This window comes from Corvus hawaiiensis, chromosome 2 (assembly GCF_020740725.1).
Source record: "Corvus hawaiiensis isolate bCorHaw1 chromosome 2, bCorHaw1.pri.cur, whole genome shotgun sequence".
In the NCBI taxonomy this organism is placed as follows: domain Eukaryota; kingdom Metazoa; phylum Chordata; class Aves; order Passeriformes; family Corvidae; genus Corvus; species Corvus hawaiiensis.
Genome location: NC_063214.1, coordinates 120,759,819 through 120,778,819, shown reverse-complemented (window position 1 = coordinate 120,778,819; position 19,001 = coordinate 120,759,819). Strand labels below are relative to the sequence as shown.

The 19,001-nt window shown below is 44.7% G+C and overlaps 1 protein-coding gene across 3 annotated transcripts in view; it reads left to right on the top strand.

Annotated features, from left to right (window-relative positions):
* The window catches only part of DYRK1A (dual specificity tyrosine phosphorylation regulated kinase 1A), a 70,078-nt gene that overhangs the window by 29,204 nt on the left and 21,873 nt on the right, over positions 1-19,001 (top strand). The window contains exon 1 of one of the 3 annotated variants that reach the window (XM_048291125.1): positions 12,314-12,384. The exons of the other annotated variants lie outside the window; for them this stretch is intronic. The gene's annotated coding sequence lies outside the window, so the exon portion shown is untranslated. Of the gene's footprint in view, positions 1-12,313; positions 12,385-19,001 lie in introns of those variants that run through there. 3 annotated transcript variants of the gene reach the window in all.

The window sequence follows — 19,001 nt, the reverse complement described above, 5'->3', positions numbered from 1 at the left end:
CAGCCTCAGCCCGCATCTAAGAGGAAACAAAAATCCTGTTTCCAGGGTTTTGGCATGGAATTACAGCCTGGTGGAGGATGCTGCTTTCCTTATCCAGGAACAGACCAGAGCATCTAAACCAGAAAATCTTAAGATGCTGCTGTCCTTATATATAGTTTTAATACTCTGGAAAAGTAATTTCTATTCATTTTGCCTCCCAATACATGTGACCCTCTTTAAAAACCTTTTGAGGTAACTTTCAATGAAGTTTTAAGTTGTGAGGAGATTTCTTTATTGCAAGGCTGAAATTTATTTCTGTTGCCAGTTTCTAAGAGCAAGGACTCACTTAGGCTTGAGAAAAATTAGGTTTTGAACAAAAATTAAAATTCAGATTAAAAATTGCAATAATAACTATAAAAATTATTTCCTGTTTCCTGAATGATTGGTCAGTGCACCGAGAATGCCTGAGGTGTATAATGAACATAACACTGCAAGTACAGAGTCCTTCTTGCAGCCTTTAAAGCCAGTGTTCAGTGTGGGAGCAAAAAGGAAAGGTTCACTTGGGCAAGGCAGCAATGGGGTGCTGAGACTGAGTTTGGAGCTGCCCATGGAGTCTGGGAACTGTGCCCTGTCCCAGGGATTGACTGGCTCAGGTGGCTGCTGCTGGGAGTGGCCCTGTCTTGTGCATCCCCTTTTGTGTCCTGTTTCCGCTGTTTTGGAAGCAGATGTTCCTGGATTGATCCTGCTGGCCTGGGCTGGGTGGGTTTGGAGTGAAGTTTGGAGCGAGGATGGGTGTTGGAGGGAATCCCAGCCCTGTGCTCCGGGGAAAAGCCATAGGTTCAGATCCAGAGGGAGTTTCTTCCCATGGACCAGTTCGGAAGCATTTGCAGCTTTCCAGGAATCCCACCTGAAATCTGGTGCTCCTGAAGGACCTCCCAGGGTACAAATCTGCACCCAGCAGTACTTTGTGGGTATTTCGTGGAATTCCTGAGGTTGGAAAAGCCCTCCCAGCCCAGCCAGGCCCAGCTGTGCCCGATGCCCACCTTGTCCCCAGCCCAGAGCACTGAGTGCCACCTCCAGCCCTTCCTGGGACACCTCCAGGGATGGGCACTCCAAACCTCCCTGGGCAGCTCTTCCCAAGGCCTGAGCTCCCTTTCTGGGGACACAACACCCTAAATTCATCATCACTAGATGAGCTTGACAGTGCCTTAACTTAAACTGGTACCACTTCAGTTCTGAGCATATTCTGTGTTGCATCCATAAGCAGGGCAGCAAATGTCTGTAGGAGGCATCCTGCATCATGGAGCCAGGCAAAAATTACCTCTCCCCCCATCCTTGGAAGTTCTGTTCCTTTGGGGTTAGGTTTTACAATACACAGAGACACCATAGGATGTCTCTCAACAGCCAGGCCTGAATAGTTCTTGGTAAGAATCCCATTTATAATACTTTATCAGGCAGGTGGAGGCAAGAACTGGGCAAATATTGTTCCTAAATCTTGATGAAACTGGACATTCTGACTTCTTAAGATTTGTATTTCTCTTTTTCTAGTCAGGCTGCTGCTTCCTGTTCTATTCAATTCATCCCTTGATGTGTGGCTTTTAATGTTTCTATCAAATGCTCTTGCAGGCAGTGGTGCTCAGATGTTGTGTTTGCTTGATGCCTGACTGGGATCAAACTGGTGGATTCCCAACTTTCCAGAGCAACACAGGATATGCTCAGCTTGATGACAGAGTTTTTTCCAGGTTATACATTGAGGAGTAGGTTCCTGTCACCAGGTTTTACCAGAGTTTCCATGCCTCAATATGCAGTCAGCTATCCATGGATAGCTTGGATATTTCCACAAGGCAGCTTCAGGACATATTTGTCAGCCCTCTGATGTCACTGGGAGCAGCTCAGACGTCATCTGAGTGGGTCTGGTTAAACCCTGCTGGATTTAGGAACACAATTAAGCTTGGAAAATGTAAAACTGAGAATGTTTCACTCTCAGATTTCCATTGTGATGCCACAGTCTCAGAAACACACTTGTTGCTAAGATGTTAAAGACAGGGATTAGATTAGAGAGCAAGAAACATAATTTGTTTTTAGGAGTGACACATCAGATTTAAGGTTCTGACCTTCCAGTTGTCCTGGGAAGAGCAGGAAATACCCAGCCCAGCATGGATCCATCAACCCAAGGGAAAAGCCTGGTTCCTGAGGCTCAGCACTCCCTGACACTCCCACCTAACCCCTGGTGACATTTGGCTGACTTCAATCCCAAAATATCTCTGGGGATCTAGATTTGAGTGTATTGCACACAGAGCCAGCTGTTGAACATCTTTGCTGGAAAGGTGGAACAGGTGGCAACAGTTCTGTTCCAGACAGGGAAGAGAGATTTGTTCTTGATTTCCTCCTTCCCTGTGGGAATCTGTTGGTGCTGGCATTTTCCTAACAAGGTGGTTATTACAGATCCCTTAAAAACCTGGGGATACAAGAAGAGCATTGAGTTTTTTACTGGTTAATTCTGGATCTTCTAAGTGGTTTCTTTTTGTGCATATTCTTAACTTCTCTTTCATTTCATTGAATCCACTTTGTGAACAGAGAATCCAACCTCAAGTTTGCTAAACCAATCCAACACTTTGCCTTTTCCTTACTAAAATCACAGAAAATTTCAATATTTGTGCATCTTGCCTATTTGAGCTCAGTATTTTGGGGTGAACTTGGTACTTGTTTGTGCTCCCTCAGATGTGATGGAGAGGGATCAGCAGATGTGCTGTGCCAGGAAATAAACAGAAGGATGATGTTTGTAAAGGTGGGGGAGGTTGGTTTCATTTTTACTTGGCTTTGTGAGGCCTTTAAATAGAGAAAAATATTATAATACTGTGATTAAAATCCACAGTTCCTCAGGACTGTCTCACCACTCCAGAAAAATAAACTGTTTCTGGCAATACATGGAGATCCAGACATGGTTTTTTAGCTTAGCTGTGATAGGACTGACATCTTCATGCTCCTCCAAGGTCCTGAAGATGCCTGAATGGAATGAACTGGTTCTCCAAGTTTTTATATATAGGTAAAACTATCTCTGATTTCACCTGCCATTTTAATGTGAGTTCTGACTTGCTGTTCTTGTCTCTCAGTAGATCAGATCCTTCTCCACAAATTGGGTTGAATATAAAACTGTTTTTATCTTCATGTAGGTATGGAATAATGGCTTACATATATTATATTAGCTTATAAAATACAAAATAAATTAACCCCCCCCCCAAATATATTTACCTTATAGATTTAGATTTAGATTTAGATTATATTATTTATATAAATATTTTTATTATGTTTAACTTACAAGTTTTGTACCATCCAGAGGCATTGTGCTAGTTTGGAATAAAAGTGGGAATTAGCCCTTTGAAATATTTCACTTACTAAAGTTTAGCAAAATATCTGAAAAGGAGCAGATGTCCATCGTAATTCCATTTACAGCTTCACTTTAGGTGTGTTCCAGATGTTCATGGGAGGCTCTGTGTCAGGTCCTTAAAGACTGTAAAAAAAAGCAGTAATCTGGTAATTGATTTATTCTTGCTTCTTAAGTTAGACCTTTCTAAAACTTCCAGATTTAAAATCAAGTAATCATTTCACAGTGCTGAGTGATTCCAGGACACTTCCCTGAGTCCAGTGATACATCCACGGTGTGGAGTTGAAGTGTATTTCTGGTGCTTAAGCTCAGAAGGGGATATAAATAAGGCAGTGTTTCTTTTTAGGTTTAAATGTTCACATCTCTGAGTTTTCTCCAAAATTCAATTTTACTAAATTGGCTCGTTGAGATCATGGCATCCCAGAATGGTTTGGGTTAGAAGGAGCTTAAAGCCCATCCAGTGCCACCCCTGCCATGGGCAGGGACACCTTCCCCTGTGCCAGGCTGCTCCAAGCCCCAATGTCCAGCCTGGCCTTGGGCACTGCCAGGGATCCAGGGGCAGCCCCAGCTGCTCTGTAGAAGCTGAGATGTTGAAGAAAAACTCTGATCCCAGCATTACCATGATGACGATAAATAAATGAAAAAAACCACCAAGTTAGTCTTGTGTGCTTTAATTTAGACCAGTTCGTGAAGATCTTGTGTTTTGTCATTGGTGATCCTCAAAATCAGCTGATAATTCCTCACCTTTCATGGCCCTGGGCAGTTGCTTGATAAGAGCATGAACCTCTTTTAAACCTTGCAGAGAAACGGGGTCACAGCCCAAAATCTTGGTGTGAGCAGCGCAGTTATTGGCCGATGGTTTTGAGGTGTTTTCCTTTCTTTACATCCCAGGATTTTCCAAAATCCAGTTCACAACTGAGGCTCTCCTGGTTTGCCATTTTCACTAATTGGAAGGAAGCTGTGTCAAGTAAGAGCCTTGATTTGTAAACTGTGCCAGCAGAGAGCTGCAGGAGCAGATGTGGTCAGAGGAGATTTCAGAACATAAATTCCCAGACAAAAAGAGCTGTTTCCCTGTTAGTACACGGAGCATTCCCAGCCTCGGGAGCCGATCACATGGAGCAGCACACATCTGTGCTAGTTCACTGTCCTGGCTGCCTGCTGGGAAGGATTCCTGAACATGCTGACTGCCACACATTCCCAGGAGTTGCTGGGAAGAGCGCTGCACACAGGGATGCTGTGGATCCCGCGGATCACGGCCCTGTTTGGGATCTTCCTCAGCCCAGCTGGATCCAGGGGTATACAGCTGCTGCTTCCATGCTTCCTCAGCTCTTCATTCCACTGTTGTCCTTAAATCCTTTTCCCTTTCTCTTTGGACTTAGGATGTCTCAGGAGAAAATTGCTTTTTTTCCCATTGTCAAAGCAAAAAACCCCAGGGTTGTTCTATCTTTTGTTATATATACATAATATATAAATATATATATAGAAATATAACTTCTTTATTCCTGACCTGCAGCTGCAGGAATAGTCCTTTGCTTCCTTCTCACTTACAAAGCCTGAGAGAATTTTGTGTTGCTTTCCTATAGATTTCCATCGAAAGTTCAGCTTTTCTTCCATCTTCTGAGAAATTTTATCTGTAAAGTTGTTCTTGTCCTCTGGCTTGGGCTGACTTCATGGACTTCAGGAGTCTTCATGACTTCTCTTGTGAAGAAAAGAGATTTTCCTCAGGAAAAAAAGAGGCTGTTTCACACCCAAATCAATGGGTTAGCTTTCAAGTTAGGATTCTGCACCTTCAGCTTAAATTCTGTGTTCAGCTTTGTTTCCCTACAAAGATTCTGGTAGCAAAAGGCCCCAGGCAATGACTGTTTGGATCCTGAGAAAGGCAAAAAGTAGTTGTTGTGTTTTTTGTTTGGTTGGTGTTTTCTTTTATGTCTGGAGGCATGTGGAGCTCCAGGGGAAGGCAAGAAGCACAACTTCATTTTTTCTTGGGAGAAATCCAGGCTCTATAGGCTGCCATCCAAATGCAAAAATTCTGACACTTCCCTGCTCAGAAAAAGTGCCACCAAAACGGAGCCAGCTGAATACTCCACTTCTTCAATAGAAGGCAGTTTCCTTAAATAGAACTTGGGAGCTAACTTCGTCTGGAGCGGGGATTTGGGTTCAAAACACTTCCAGATCCGTAGTGACGTCTTTGCACTTGAAGTCTTTCACTCTGGCTACAGGTATTTGAGTAAACACTCAGTAGGTATTCAGACACCTGAGGAATCATTTGTGTCCTTTAATTCCATGAATTACAGCATTTATAACCTGAATGAAAAATCTGCTTCACTGTTTTTTTCTGGGAAGGGGTTGGTAAAGAGGAGAGGGGAATTCTTGCTTTCATAGAATCCCAGAATGATTTGGGTTGAAAGGGACCTTAAAGCTCATCCCATTCCCACCCCCTGCCATGAGCAGGGACACCTTCCACTATCCCAGCTTGTTCCAAGCCCCATCCAACCTGGCCTTGGGCACTTGCAGGGATGGGACATCCACAGCCTTCCTGAGCAACCTGTGCCAGGGCCTTCCCATCCTCCCAGGGAACAACTCATTCCCTACAAATACACTTTGCACAGATACACTTGCTCAGTATTTACAGATTGGTTACAGTATTCTGTTGTTTGTGTGATGCTGTCTCCTGTGGATCCCAGTTTATTAGCAGTATCTTTTTGCTATCAAAAATCCACATTATCCTCAATAACAGATTAGCAGTAGCTCTGTCTTCTCAAGAAGCTGCAGTAACCCATTAGGAAGATGGTTAATCTCCCTCCTGGATAAGCCTTTTGATCAATTTAGAGAAAAGTGAGTTGGTGTCTTCTGAGCAAGTCTGGGTAGCAGCTACTTAAACAAAGCGATTTGGGCTCCTTTCAACATCAGCTCCTAATGAATCGTCGGAATTTCATCAAAGACCAGGTAATTAGACAGGTACTGCACCTTTGCATTAATGGCACCTCTGACAGAGGCCTGGCTTCCCCATTCAGAGATAGGAACTGATCCGTTTTGGAGAACAAGAAATGCCTCAGGAAGTTTTTGGAAGCATCTGGACAAGGTGCTCCGTGGAGAAGCATCGCTGTGCTCAGGTTTGGAGAGTCAGGGTCTCTTTCCTCCCAGTCATTCTGGGGTCCTCAGCACAGTTACAAGGGAAGGGACAGGCACAGGAAATTCCAGGTGTTACTTTGTGCCTAACATGGTCCTCGGGAATGAGATCCTGTGAGTAGGAACACAAAATTACCGTGGTGTCTGAGCTTTCTGTGGAACAGGAGGCTCTGCTCCCAGGGAACAAGAGAAGGAGGCCTCAAGCTGTGCCAGGGGAGGGTCAGGTTGGAAACCAGGAGGAATTTCTCCACTGAAAGGGTTGTTAGACATTGGTATTCAGGATCATCCAGTCCCACCTCACCCCAGCAGCACCAGCATCACCCCAAAGCCTGTCCCCAAGGGCCACATCCAGACTCCTCCTGAGCACTCCCAGAGACAGTGACTCCAGCACTCCCTGGGCAGCTCATTCAAATGCCTGACCAGTCTTGCATGGAAAGTTTTTCCTAATATCCAATCAGAACCTCCCCTGGCAAAATCATTTAATCCTTGATGATGTTTTGAAACACTGGAGTGTTGGCTAAAGGTGGCCAATGCCGTGATCCTCTGAAGAGTCTGCCATGTTTTCCTCTCACAAATGATGGCAATTTTTCCACGTCTGTCCACTCCCTTTTGTTTGCAGAGATGTTGGGAAGTCTCCCCTTACCCTCTTGTGGGGCAGAAAAAGAAGGGAAGTCCTCTCTGGCACCTTCAGTTCGGACACGGTCGGGCTCTCTGGAACTGCTAAGAAATCGTAGCAATTCCGCAGATTTCTGAAGAAGTCTTGAGGAGCTGTGTGAGATTGAGTGACATTTGGAAGCAGCTCTGTGCTCACTTGGCCAGCAGTGCCAGAGAACAACACCGTGGTGCTTTCAACCCAGATGCTTTGGCAGAGCACAGCCTCGAGTGTCGCCACTGCTTGGCAGAACAACTGGTGCTGCAAAGCAGGAGCAGGTGGTTTGGGCTTTTTCTGCTCCTTCTGCACCAAGGCCCTGTTTTTTGCAGGGGTTTTGGAGCACAAGAAACACTATTGCTCTTCTTTTCTGGTAAGGCTTTTAAACTCTGAGATGGACTTGGTAAAAAGTTGGGCTCCATGGCAGTCATGAGAATGATGAGTTATGTGGCCTTTGTCTTTTCAAACATCTTAGAGGTGGCAGATTCTGTGCTTGTTTTATACTTTCTCCTCCAAATTCATGGAGTCATGGAATGGTTTGGGTTGGGAGGAACCTTAAAGCTCATCCAGTGCCACCCCTGCCATGGGCAGGGACACCTCCCACTGTCCCAGGCTGCTCCAAGCCCCAATGTCCAACCTGGCCTTGGACACTTCTAGGGATGGAGCAGCCATAACCTCTGTGGGCAGCCTAATTCAGCATTGCAGTAACAGAAAGTCCCATTACCTTGAGCACTGTTTGATAACTGCCCTCGCTGATGTCCTGCTGGGGGTAACATTTCTTTGGGGTAACATTTCTTTGGGGTAACATTTCTTTGGGGTAACATTTCTTTGGGGTAACATTTCTTTGGGGTAACGTTTCTTTGGGGTAACGTTTCTTTGCACCCCTTCTCGAGCATCTCCTCCCACCACAGCCTGACACAGCCCTCACTCCAGTGGGTTTTCACTCATGGCAGGAGGGCGCTTCCAACTTCTTCCCTCTTCTTTCAGCATCTGCCTGCCAGGGAAGAGTCAGGCTGTTCAAAGACTCATCCTCACGGGTGTGTTTGCCAGAGTCCTCCTGACTGTGCCATGCATGAAGCCGGGTGTTCTGTTCCCTGAGAACACTTCTAAAACCCCAATGCTGAAGCTTTGAAGCTCATTGATACCTAAACTTCTAAATAAAGAGTTTGTTTGCTATTATTTCACTTTTCTTGACTTGCAGCGACTTCACCCTTGGTGACATGACTTTGTAGGAGGTCGTGGTTCCTGTGCATTGCAGGACAGTTGTGTCTGATGTCTATAAATGTCATGTTCACAATGTCCTTAGGAACTGGGAACATTCCCTGACCAGACCAGGGCACAGTTTTGTTTCAATTAAAAGCCTTCAGGGGTTTGAATGTCATTAACATTTCTGCTATGAACTGGACTTGGGGTGATCTTTCCTCAGAACACAGTTGTTTGCTGAACCTTGAAGAACTCCTTGTGTGTTTGGTGTTTGGATCCTGTCAATAATTTTCCATCATCACCTTTCCTTAGAAACATCTCTTACCTCAGGTGAAATGCTCCCTCTGCACCTCTCTGCACCAAACCCAACACCAAACCATGGCAAATTATCCGGTCAGGTTTTCCTTGGTGTAGTTTACAGATCCTTCAGGAAATGCTGCAATGATTCCTTCCCTCCCTACCCCATTTCTGCACCCCTTGGAAGTCACCTGCTTTTTTTGGTGGCCTGCATACATCTCTTCCCTCATGGATGCTTCAAGTGCAGGTGACAGGCAGCTCTCAGCAGCTTGTTCTGAGAATTGGCTTTCCAGAAAAACCAGAGACTGATGGAAGGAGAGGCTCAAATGTTACAGCTGGAACACGATGTCTTTGGTTTATGCATCTTCCATGGTGTCCCTGCAGGGAACAGCTGGCACTTCTTGGAAAGGGGGACCCCAGTCGTGGCAAATGGGAGAGTTTGTAAGCTGGGAATCAGATTTATGAATGGAGATCAGCTGAAGGAGGGCAGGGCTGGATGGGATCTTGGGCAGGAATTGTTCCCTGGGAGGGAACAGGGTGCCCAGAGCAGCTGGGGCTGCCCCTGGATCCCTGGCAGTGCCCAAGGCCGGGCTGGACACTGGGGCTTGGAGCAGCCTGGGACAGTGGAAGGTGTCCCTGCCATGGCAGGGATGGCACTGGATAATTTTTGAGGTTCATTCCAACCCAAACCATTCTAGGATTCTGTAAGATGCAGACAAAATTTAAAGTTTTTTAATTTGCACAACTCTGATACTTGGGTAGTGTTGCTCTCATCATTATTATTACTGTGAAAAAAACCCATTTTTTATAGTTAGCTTTAATAGTTCTTAGTTTATGCTAGAAACAGTAAAAGCTTAGAAGGAAAAATGCGAGTTAAACTTCAAAGATAATTTTCTTAAATCACAGTATTCTCCTAAAGGAATAACGATACTTCTTGTTTGTTTTGGGGATGGTATTTTTGTTGATTTGTTTAAAATTTTTCTGGGTTGAAATTTGTTACTTGAGAGAAATTAATAAAGTTTACAGTGAGCTCCACTTTGGGGTCGTATCGTTTGGATTAGTGAAGTCTGGCATGCCTGGGTTTTGGTGGTTTCCAGCTGGAAGTATGGATTCAACCACACTTAAGTTTTTTTTCTCCTTAAAAGCTGCAACTTCAAGGTGAGACAAATCAAAAGAAGTAATTGCTTCAACTTTAAAGTGTGTGTACTAAATACAGGAATTATTACAAAGGCAGGAGGAAATTGGGCTTTCAAATGAGTGCTTTGGAATTGTGAGGTTTGACTGGACTTGTCAACCCCCTTGCCTGGGTTTATTTCTGATTTTTTTGGGCTTTTCTGTGATGAGCACTAGGCTGGATATGGAAATAATTGAAACTTTTTACTGAGGAATGATTTATTGTTTAGTGACTCAAGAAGTCTGAGTGGAGTTTGTCAGGACTGGCTTCAGATTCCTGCTGTAAAATGCAGGTGTCAGAATATCAGTTATCAAATCACTGAGAATGCAGCAGAAAAATGGTTTAGGTACAGTTCATGACCTGTGAGGATTTTATGGAATAGTTCTGGTGCTTCCAGGCTACTTTGGAGTGAGGAAAGAACCTGGAATGTTATTATTTTATGATCTGTGATATGGATTAATAAGGACAGCATGCCTAAGAGTTTTAAAGTATTCTGGTTTTTAGAAACTCCATCAGAATCGGTGTTATTAATACAAAGTGTTCTGGTTTTTAGGAACTTCGTCAGAATTTGTGTTACTAATACAGAGTATCAAAGCAGTGCAATGTCTCCAAATGCAACAGAACCCTCAGTTTGTTGCCACAATTTATGTGCTATAAACTTCCCTTGGAGTGACATGAACTGGTTCAAAATCATACATGAAATCAGCCACTGAGGGAATTCCCTGGAATCATCACACCAGCAGCTTCCCCATAATCGAGGGGTCATTTATAATGGTTGATATTTCTTTTTAGTTCACTTTTTCACTTAAAAAGCTTCTGTGTGTGTTGGTCCTTAAAGGTGTGTGATAGGTTAATAGCAATCCCGAATCCAGTCCCAAACTGTACAGGCAGTTTGGAATTAGTAAAGGAAAAAAGACTTTTAATATCAATAGGGCTGTGCAAATCCTGCAAGTGGAAGGAGGGGACAGCCCAAATTCTGAAAATACACACTTGCCCACGTGCCAAGTTATTTTATTTTTGCAGTTGGTTTTATTTTAAAATTGTCATCACTGGGTTAGATGAAATCCACCTTTATTTATGGTAGACACCAGAGCTGGATGGATGTCACCCAGTGAAATAGTTCAAAAATACATGGGATTATTTAACTGAGTTAAAAAGATTTTGCATCAATTCTGAGCCCTGTCTGTATTCAAACTGCAAAAGTACTTTGAGATCCTCCCCCTCTCTCCTGAAAGCTGTTCTCTTTGGTCAGGTATTGAATAATTTATATCATGTGAGACTCTTGCACATGATGTATTCATCCCTTGTTTAGCTCTTACATTCATGGTTTGGCATGCTGGCTGTACATTGATATGGGAGATGCTTCCCATTTTTTCTCTACCAACTGTTTAAATATATCTTGTGCCTCAGTAACTACAAATGGGAAATAGAATAATTCAAGTAATTTCCCTTGATGGGTTTTATGCGTAGGAAAAGATTTCTTTTAATTTTTTTTTTAACACATATCTTGTTTGCACAATAGATTAAAGGAGAACTTGAAAAATTATGCCGATATTTATGCTAACTTTATGTTCAGCTGGAAATGCCTGACACATCAGGCCAGGTATTGATTCGGGATAAAATATTGGGTGTTTTTCACCTCTCGTGTGGTTTGACGTGCTGCCATGTAGCAGGTAATTTATTCCATCTTTAATTAGTTTTGCGCTGCAAACTGCAAATTGTGAGTAATGTTCTTTGGAGGTGGGGGAAGGAGGAGGCGCTGCACCAGCACGAGGAACTCTCGGTTAAGTGCTGATAAAAGTATTTCCCTGAAAGGACAGCGGAGCAGACCAGGAGAAGGATTAGTGCTGCAAAGTCCTGGCCCAGCCCGGATTGCTTGGAAAATCTTGTAAGCCCCTGGTCAGGTAACGCTGCTGCTGCTGCACTGCTGCAGGGTCTGTGAGACGAGCACGAAAGAAATGCAAGATTTGAGTTCAAAAAGCTGACACGAGATACAGAATAGGTGGCACTGATTTTTTGGGGTGTGTAATGCACACGCACTGAGGTAGTCGCTTGTGTTTTGGGGCATGTAAGGAGATATTGCAGTAGTTTCACTACTGGTAAAACGTCCAAAATGAAGTTGTTGAATGAGGGAGCCGGTAAAACTTTTTAAGTTCTGTTGGAACTGACATTTTGGAAAAAGCAGATTCTCTGCTTCAGGGCTGAAACGTTTGGCGGTCCTAGGCACCCCCTAGAAAACAGGGATCTTGTCCCCTCTTTACCCGTGGCCCAGGCGAGCGGCCGAGCGCAGGTGCTGTCCCAGAGCGGCGTGGCCGCCCCGGCGGGTCCCGGCGGGTCCCGGCGGGTCCCGGCGCTCCGTGCCCTGGCCGGTGGCAGCGCCGGGCACCTTCCCGGAGCCCCGGAGAACAGGAAGCACCCCCCACCCCCTTCGCAGGTGAGTGACTCGCAGCGGCGCTGGCACATCGCTGCCGGGCTCGGCAAAGTGCAGTAAAACATGCCCGGCATCGCTGCGGCCGCCACGGCGTAGAGGGGACAGTGCCGCTCCAGGGACAGCCGGGGGCTTCCAGAGTAAGTCTGTCACTCTTTGCATTTCCAGGCGCCGGTTTTCCACATCCGCATCCGTGCGCGTGGGAAGGGGATCTCCCCAGCAGCCCTGCAAGCGGTGGTGGTCAGTGATGGATTCACACCGTCACAGGCACAGAGACACCAATATGCTGTCAGATAATCTTATTTTTTTTTTTTTCTTTAAAATCGGTCAAAAGAAAAAAAAAAATCTGCTTATTTTCTCGTAGGATGCTTCAGCTGCGCTCATGTTCAGTCGTTAGCGGCGGTGGAATGAGCTGAAATTTCATTTGCTTAAAATCTGTCGGGGGGGGGGGTGTGAATTATAATAATAATAACAATAAAGAATGTTGTGTCTTTAGGGTTAAACCCAAACCAGTGAAACATAAATTCAGATCCTTGGGAAAAGGGAAGGAAAAAGGCAAGGACAGGAGTAGCCTGACACAGTAATTTTAGGAGGTGACCTGCCTAAGGCAGCGACAGGGAACTTTAGAGCTTTTTAAAGCCCCGGGAAGAATTCCAGCCGGGCGAGCTCCCACCCGGCAGCATTGGGGGATCTTTAGCATCCCAGCCCTGGAGAAGGCGTCCCGGAGCCGGGCAGGCGAAATCCTAACGCGGGCGCGCTTATCTGTAATCCCGTGTATCATGGCTGCGCCGCCCTGCCCTTGCTGTGGGGGTGAAATGTAGAACATGAGCCTGATCCTCGGGAGATGGAGCTAATTTCGCCCTAAACTGGAAAGTGTTAACAGCGCCCGGCGAATGTGACAAAGCTCAATCGCGCTCCTTGTTTATGGAGCCCGCGCCCATTGGCCGCCGCGCGCCAGCTCTGCCCTGGCAACTGCGCGCCGGCATTTGCATAGCGCGCCGCCATTGGCCGCCGCCGCGGCGCTGCGGGCCAATGGCGCGGCGCGGCCCGGGGTGGGCTATGCTAATGAGGCGCTGTTGCTGGGGCGCGCTGCGGCAGCCGGGGATGCGCTGAGGGGAGCGCCGGCATCGGCTTCCCCCTCACACACGGCGCGCGGGCCTGGGCGGTGCGGGGCACCCTCGGCGCCTCACACCGGGCTGCTCCGAGCCTCCGAGCGCGTCCAGCCATGGGGCACCCGCAACTAAGCCTTGGTGCTATTTTTTTTACTATTTTATCTTTTTTTTTTTTTTTTTTTTAATGCCTTAAAGTAGCCAGATTCCCGCAGAAAGCGCGGCTGTGGAACGCTGGTACACTCACCTCGCATATCAGCCCCTTCTCGCTGTCCGAGATCAGGATCTGAATCTGATAATTCTTTAGCATAATTTCTGGAACACACACTCACCTTTCAAAAATGGTGTATTCGCATCCCAATCCCCGCCCGCCCCCCCCCTCCTCCCGACAAAAAAAAAAAAAAAAACCCACCAAAAACCAAGCCCCTCCTCAGCTGTAAGTTGAGTCCTGGTTTTTTTCTGTCCTAAATATAATTCCTGCCTAAGAATATTGGGGAATCTAAGCTTAAAATATATTCTGTTGCTTAAGTCTGCATCTGTATCTGTCCCTTTCCCCCCCTTTCCCAACGAGCTTTTTCTCCTGTTCAGTCATGGATCACTTTACCTTCCTCAGTCCTGTTCCCCACTGCTTCCCTCTGTCTTCCTTAGTGTCCAGTTCCTGGGTTTTCTTTCCATAACTGCTCACATTCTCTCCTTCCAACTCAGTAAAATTGACTGTAAGGTTAATAAATTATTTAATTGAGTAAATCCAGCTACATTCCATGCTATTTTTTCCCTTTTTTTCCCCTTCCCTTTACCATAAGTATCAATGTGTATCTACGGTTTGATACTACACGGCATTTACTAGTAATGGTGGAAATTCCTGTCACCAGCAGATTTTTGATTAAATCTGATTTTTACTTTGGTGGAATTTTAATTTTCTGGCTGTTTTCTAAACCATTCAGGAAAATTCAGGTTCAGCAGAGGGAAATGTAATTTCTCTTGAATAAAGCCAACCTTTTCATAGAGAAACTTAGTGATTTCTAGAACCAAAAACTTAGATTTAATATAAATTGTGTGTACTTGGAGTTTGCTTGAAGCCTCCTGAAGAGTAAGTTTAGAGGTTCTTTTGTAGCATGTTTAAGGGATAAAATAATGTCAATTTAAACTTTGTGTCACTAAATTTCTGCTGTATTAGGAGATTACCATGGATTATAAAGGTTTTTCTCCTTATTTAAAGAATTTGACAGAAGTTTCTGTTTTCTGATTGTATTTGTGATTTTCACGTGTAATTGAGGGACAGGTGTGGGTCTCTGAGCAAGTTTAAATATGCAGAGGTAGTTGGAGTTAAGTAATTATTGGAAAACCTATTTGGGAATAATATTCACACTTCAGTCTTTATTTCTGCTTTAAAGCTGTAATGTTTGTTTGGTCAAAGGTTGGACTTGATGATCTTTGAGGCATTTTCCAACATTATTGTTTCTGTATTTCTTTGAACTTTCACCATGATCATAAAAGAGTTTGTCCATTTTTCCTCACCTTTATATTTCCTCTTTTTAAGTGTCAGACTTTTCATTCAATTAGAAAAATTGTAAACCTTAGAATAACTGCATAAAATCTTTAAATGCACATAAGTTTGTAGGGGGAGAGAAAAAAAGAAGCCTCAGATCCTCAGCTGTGACACATTTTCACCAGCATCGGTGACCTCTGGAAAAGGAGGATTTGGACAATTTTTATTTGTCAGTTTTAAAGTAAATGTTAGGCCTCTTCTTGAAATACAGGTTATTAAATATTCAATAATAAAGTATTGACTGTTGAGATATGGTTTCACCCACTCATTTGTCATAAAATACATAAATACACGTTGGGGTGAATCACCAGCCAAAGTACTTGAGTTTGACCAGTAAAACTTGGGAAGAATTTTAACCATGTGTTAGGAGAGGGGAAAACCCTCAGTAATAACTCTGTTGGAGTGTGTACAGATGCACAGTTGAGAATGTTTCCTCTCTAAATCCTGGGATATCCTCTCTTGGAGGATCACATGGGGGCAGTGTGTCAAAAAGGAGCTTTTTTTACCTAACCTGTAAAGCTGTGGAGCTCTGTAAAACAGAGATTTACCTGCTAGGATGCATTCCTTGTCTTTGCAAAGTCCTGAAGATACAAAAATTTAAATCATGGAGCCCTTTGGTGTTTATCCCATGCCTCGCTGTTTTTCTGCAGAACAGGAGAAAATGCAGAACGCTGCAGAAGGAAATGGTTGTTTGTGAATTCCAAGGATGCAAAAACAATGACCACTCTATAGAATATATATGCAGCCAGGAGTAATTTTATTTGGAGCACAGTCTGAAGAGCGTCAAGGGATATTATGTTAAACACAATGAAAATAAAAAGATCTATTGTATGGCCACCTATTCAGGGAGCGCTGCTTCCATTCTGCCCCCTAAAACAAACAGGGCATTCATGGAGCTAAACAGAATCATAACTTATTGACATGGAGGCACTAAATTAAAGCTGGGGAAAGATTCTGGGCTTTCCTAATTTCTGGGCACAGTGCTCTTCATTTTAGTGGTTTTTCAGTCCATTCAGTCCTTTGTAGGCCTGTCCGTAGGTTCAGTTCTCCTTGTTTCTTTGTGGAATTCCAGGTGTTTTTTAGCTGTGCTTCTCCAGGGCAGAAATGGAAGAGCAGAGGTCTCACAGAGCTTAATTTTGACTTTGAAAGTTAAGAGTGCTTGTGTTTCCTGTAGATTTTAGCTGAGAATTTTGGCAATCTTGGGCTTCATGTATTAAAAAAAAGTGGTTTCACTTTCACAACATTTTCTCAGTTCTAAGATTCTCTGGAGTGTACTCAAAGTCATATTTATAAGTTAATGAAACACAGATTTATATAGTGTTGCCAGTGGATTGAATGAGTTTTAGAAACTTCTTTCTCTTGTAGTAGGAGAATTACAACGTAGTAGCGGCATTCAGTCCTTCTGGTACCAGATTTTTGAAGTGGCTTTTTTTTGGGAAGATATTTCCCCCAATCTTTCCCTGTCACAGGTCTGAGCCCCAGTTTTTCTCCAGGAAAGGGGAACTGGTGTCCTCTGATTGCACAAAAGCCACAGACCACAAGTCCTGCCCAAAGTCCACCTCCTGCTGCAGATCATCCAGGGAAGAAACCAGCCAAGACAGGCCCAGCAGTTCATGAACCTGCTCTTGGCCTAGTTTTTCTCCAGGCTGGGAAAAGATGGCACCCAGGAGTTTGATGTCACCTCCTGAGCACTGTGTCCTCCCTGCAGCTCCATCCAGTGGGGAAGAGCAGGAGCTGGGAGCAGGAAGAATCCATGGGAGTGTTGACCCATGAATGGGATTGGACAGGGGGGTTGTTTCTTAGTTTAGGGCTTCATTCTGCTCTGAGGGAAAGCAGTGTTTGACATTTCTGTACAGGGAAGTTGGCTGAATAGTTATTGTAGGATAACTTCTGAAGCAGCCATTCTTAATAATTCCCCCACAATAATAAAGTTCCTCCAGAGGAGGAACTTGTGTGGGATATTTATAACAGGATTGTTCTCCGGTAGCTGCCGCAGGTAATTTCCCTTTGTTCCCTGAGTTCTCTCAGCTTTTCCCTGGGTTCTTTCAGCTTTTCCCATTCCAGACCAAGCTGAGAGAGGTCCCTGTACCCCCACGTTCTCATGCAGTCACTTCAAACCCCGTGCATGGGGACAATGGGCAGAGCAGGGCTGCAGAAGTTCACTCAGAGTTCAGGTTGGCATTTGCTGATTGCCTGAAAGGTGATTGTTCTAAACTCTCCATTCCCTTGTGGTTGACATCCGTGATGCTCAGGCAGAACTCTGGTAGGTCTGACTCGTCTTCAGTGTGGGTTTATTTGAACAGAGAGTTGTCATGTACAAGTGCTTGTTGCTAATTGCTCACTGTCTGTTTTGGGATGTGCTAATACAGCACAGAGGTGGTTGGATGCTAGAGCAGTGCGGGGATCAGTCTCCCTTTTCCAGACACTCTTCAATAGCTGAGGCATCACTGCTCATGGATGCCGAGAGCTTTTCCAAGCAGAGATTTTGAAAAATAAAGTACACCAGAACTTTGCAGAACAATTAACTTTGCAACAAAAGGAGAAGGATCTCACATGAAGGAAGAGGGCTGTACAGTTCCTCAGCTAACACAGGATGTTCTTAGAGGGGACACTGGGCTGCTTTCACATTCACTAATTTAAATACAGAATAAAGCAACAAGAAGTGCTTGCCTTCACCTGTGGTAGCTTAGCAGGGGTTGGAAATAAAAAGCTTCGAAGTGTGAACCGGTCCTGTGCAGTAAGACCCGTACTTGGTCTGTGGTGTGGGCCCACAAGCTCTTGAACTCTGAGTGTGGAAAGGAGAACAGCCTTTGTGGGGAGCAAGACACTTCTCGCTTTTATTCCCGGGTCGTGTTTTCTGGCAGCTTCTCACTCAGCTGCCAGCGTAGCCCTGAGAGGGAATAGGGGGAATATCTGCACATGGCTGAGCAACCCAAACACAGGAAGGGAGGGTGGGACAGGAGGGAGATGAGGGGAAAGAAGCTCAAAACATTTTGTGTCAAGCAATAATCTTTAGAGGGAAAGTGCTGAAGAAAAGGAAGAAAAGGTCTAGCAAGGCAAAGAGAATGGAAAGTGAATTGTGCAGAGGAGGTTTCACACTTCAGCCTGAGATCATGGAGTGGTTTGGGTTGGAAGGGACCATAAAGATCATCTAATTCCAACCCCTTGCCGTGGGCAGGAACACCTTCCACTACCCCAAGTTGCTCCAAGCCCTGTCCAACCTGTCTTTGAACATTCCAAAATTGGGGAATTACTGCATTTAAACTTTTAGAAGTATGGAATAAATGCTGATGGGACTTTGACTGCTCTTACCTGCTTCATCTTGCATGAGAATCAGCAGGCAGGGAAGTGTTTTTAAGGCTGTTGCAAAGGTTCTGTTATCAGCAAGATAACTCTTTATCTCCCAGTGTCATGGAACCAAGATCTGTTGCTGCACTTGGGAGATGCTTTTGTCAGTCCTGAAGGCAAATTTGCATCACTCACAGGGTTCAAACTGTCACAGTGGTTCTTTTTGGGGGCTAATTTTTAATTGTGAGGCGAGAAGTAGGAAGATGTATTAAGGAAATGTCACCTTTTTTAATGCTCTAATGATTTTTGTCTGACTGTGCCTCCTTTTTTATCTTTCACTATGAATGCACCTCAGTAGAACACTTGGGTAGAAGTGTGACAGAGGGACAAAGAGAGTCACAAAGATACTTTGAGAAGCAAAGTAGATCTTTAATGAGCTGGATGGCAGGAATGCAAAGAAACCTTGGAATTACTGGTGGGATTTGCAGGTGCAGTCTTACCCAACAGAGGAGATGCTCTAACAACTCCTGATTTGGGGAGAAATCTCACTTTGTGCTGACTTTGTGGCACAGAAATATGGAAACACTGAGGCTGGAAGAGACCTTTGGAGGTTGCCCAGTCCTGTGGCCAGTTGGGCTTTGGCCACAATCCACACATTTTTTCTGGATTGGTGATCCACTGTTGGGGTCACTCAGTCACCTGCAGCTCTTCCCCATCAGTCAGTGAATGTTTGTGCCTCGCTGTAGCTGAAAGGAGAGGGCCACGGATGTGTTTCACCACCTGACCTTAAGGTACTTTATCTGGGAGGAGG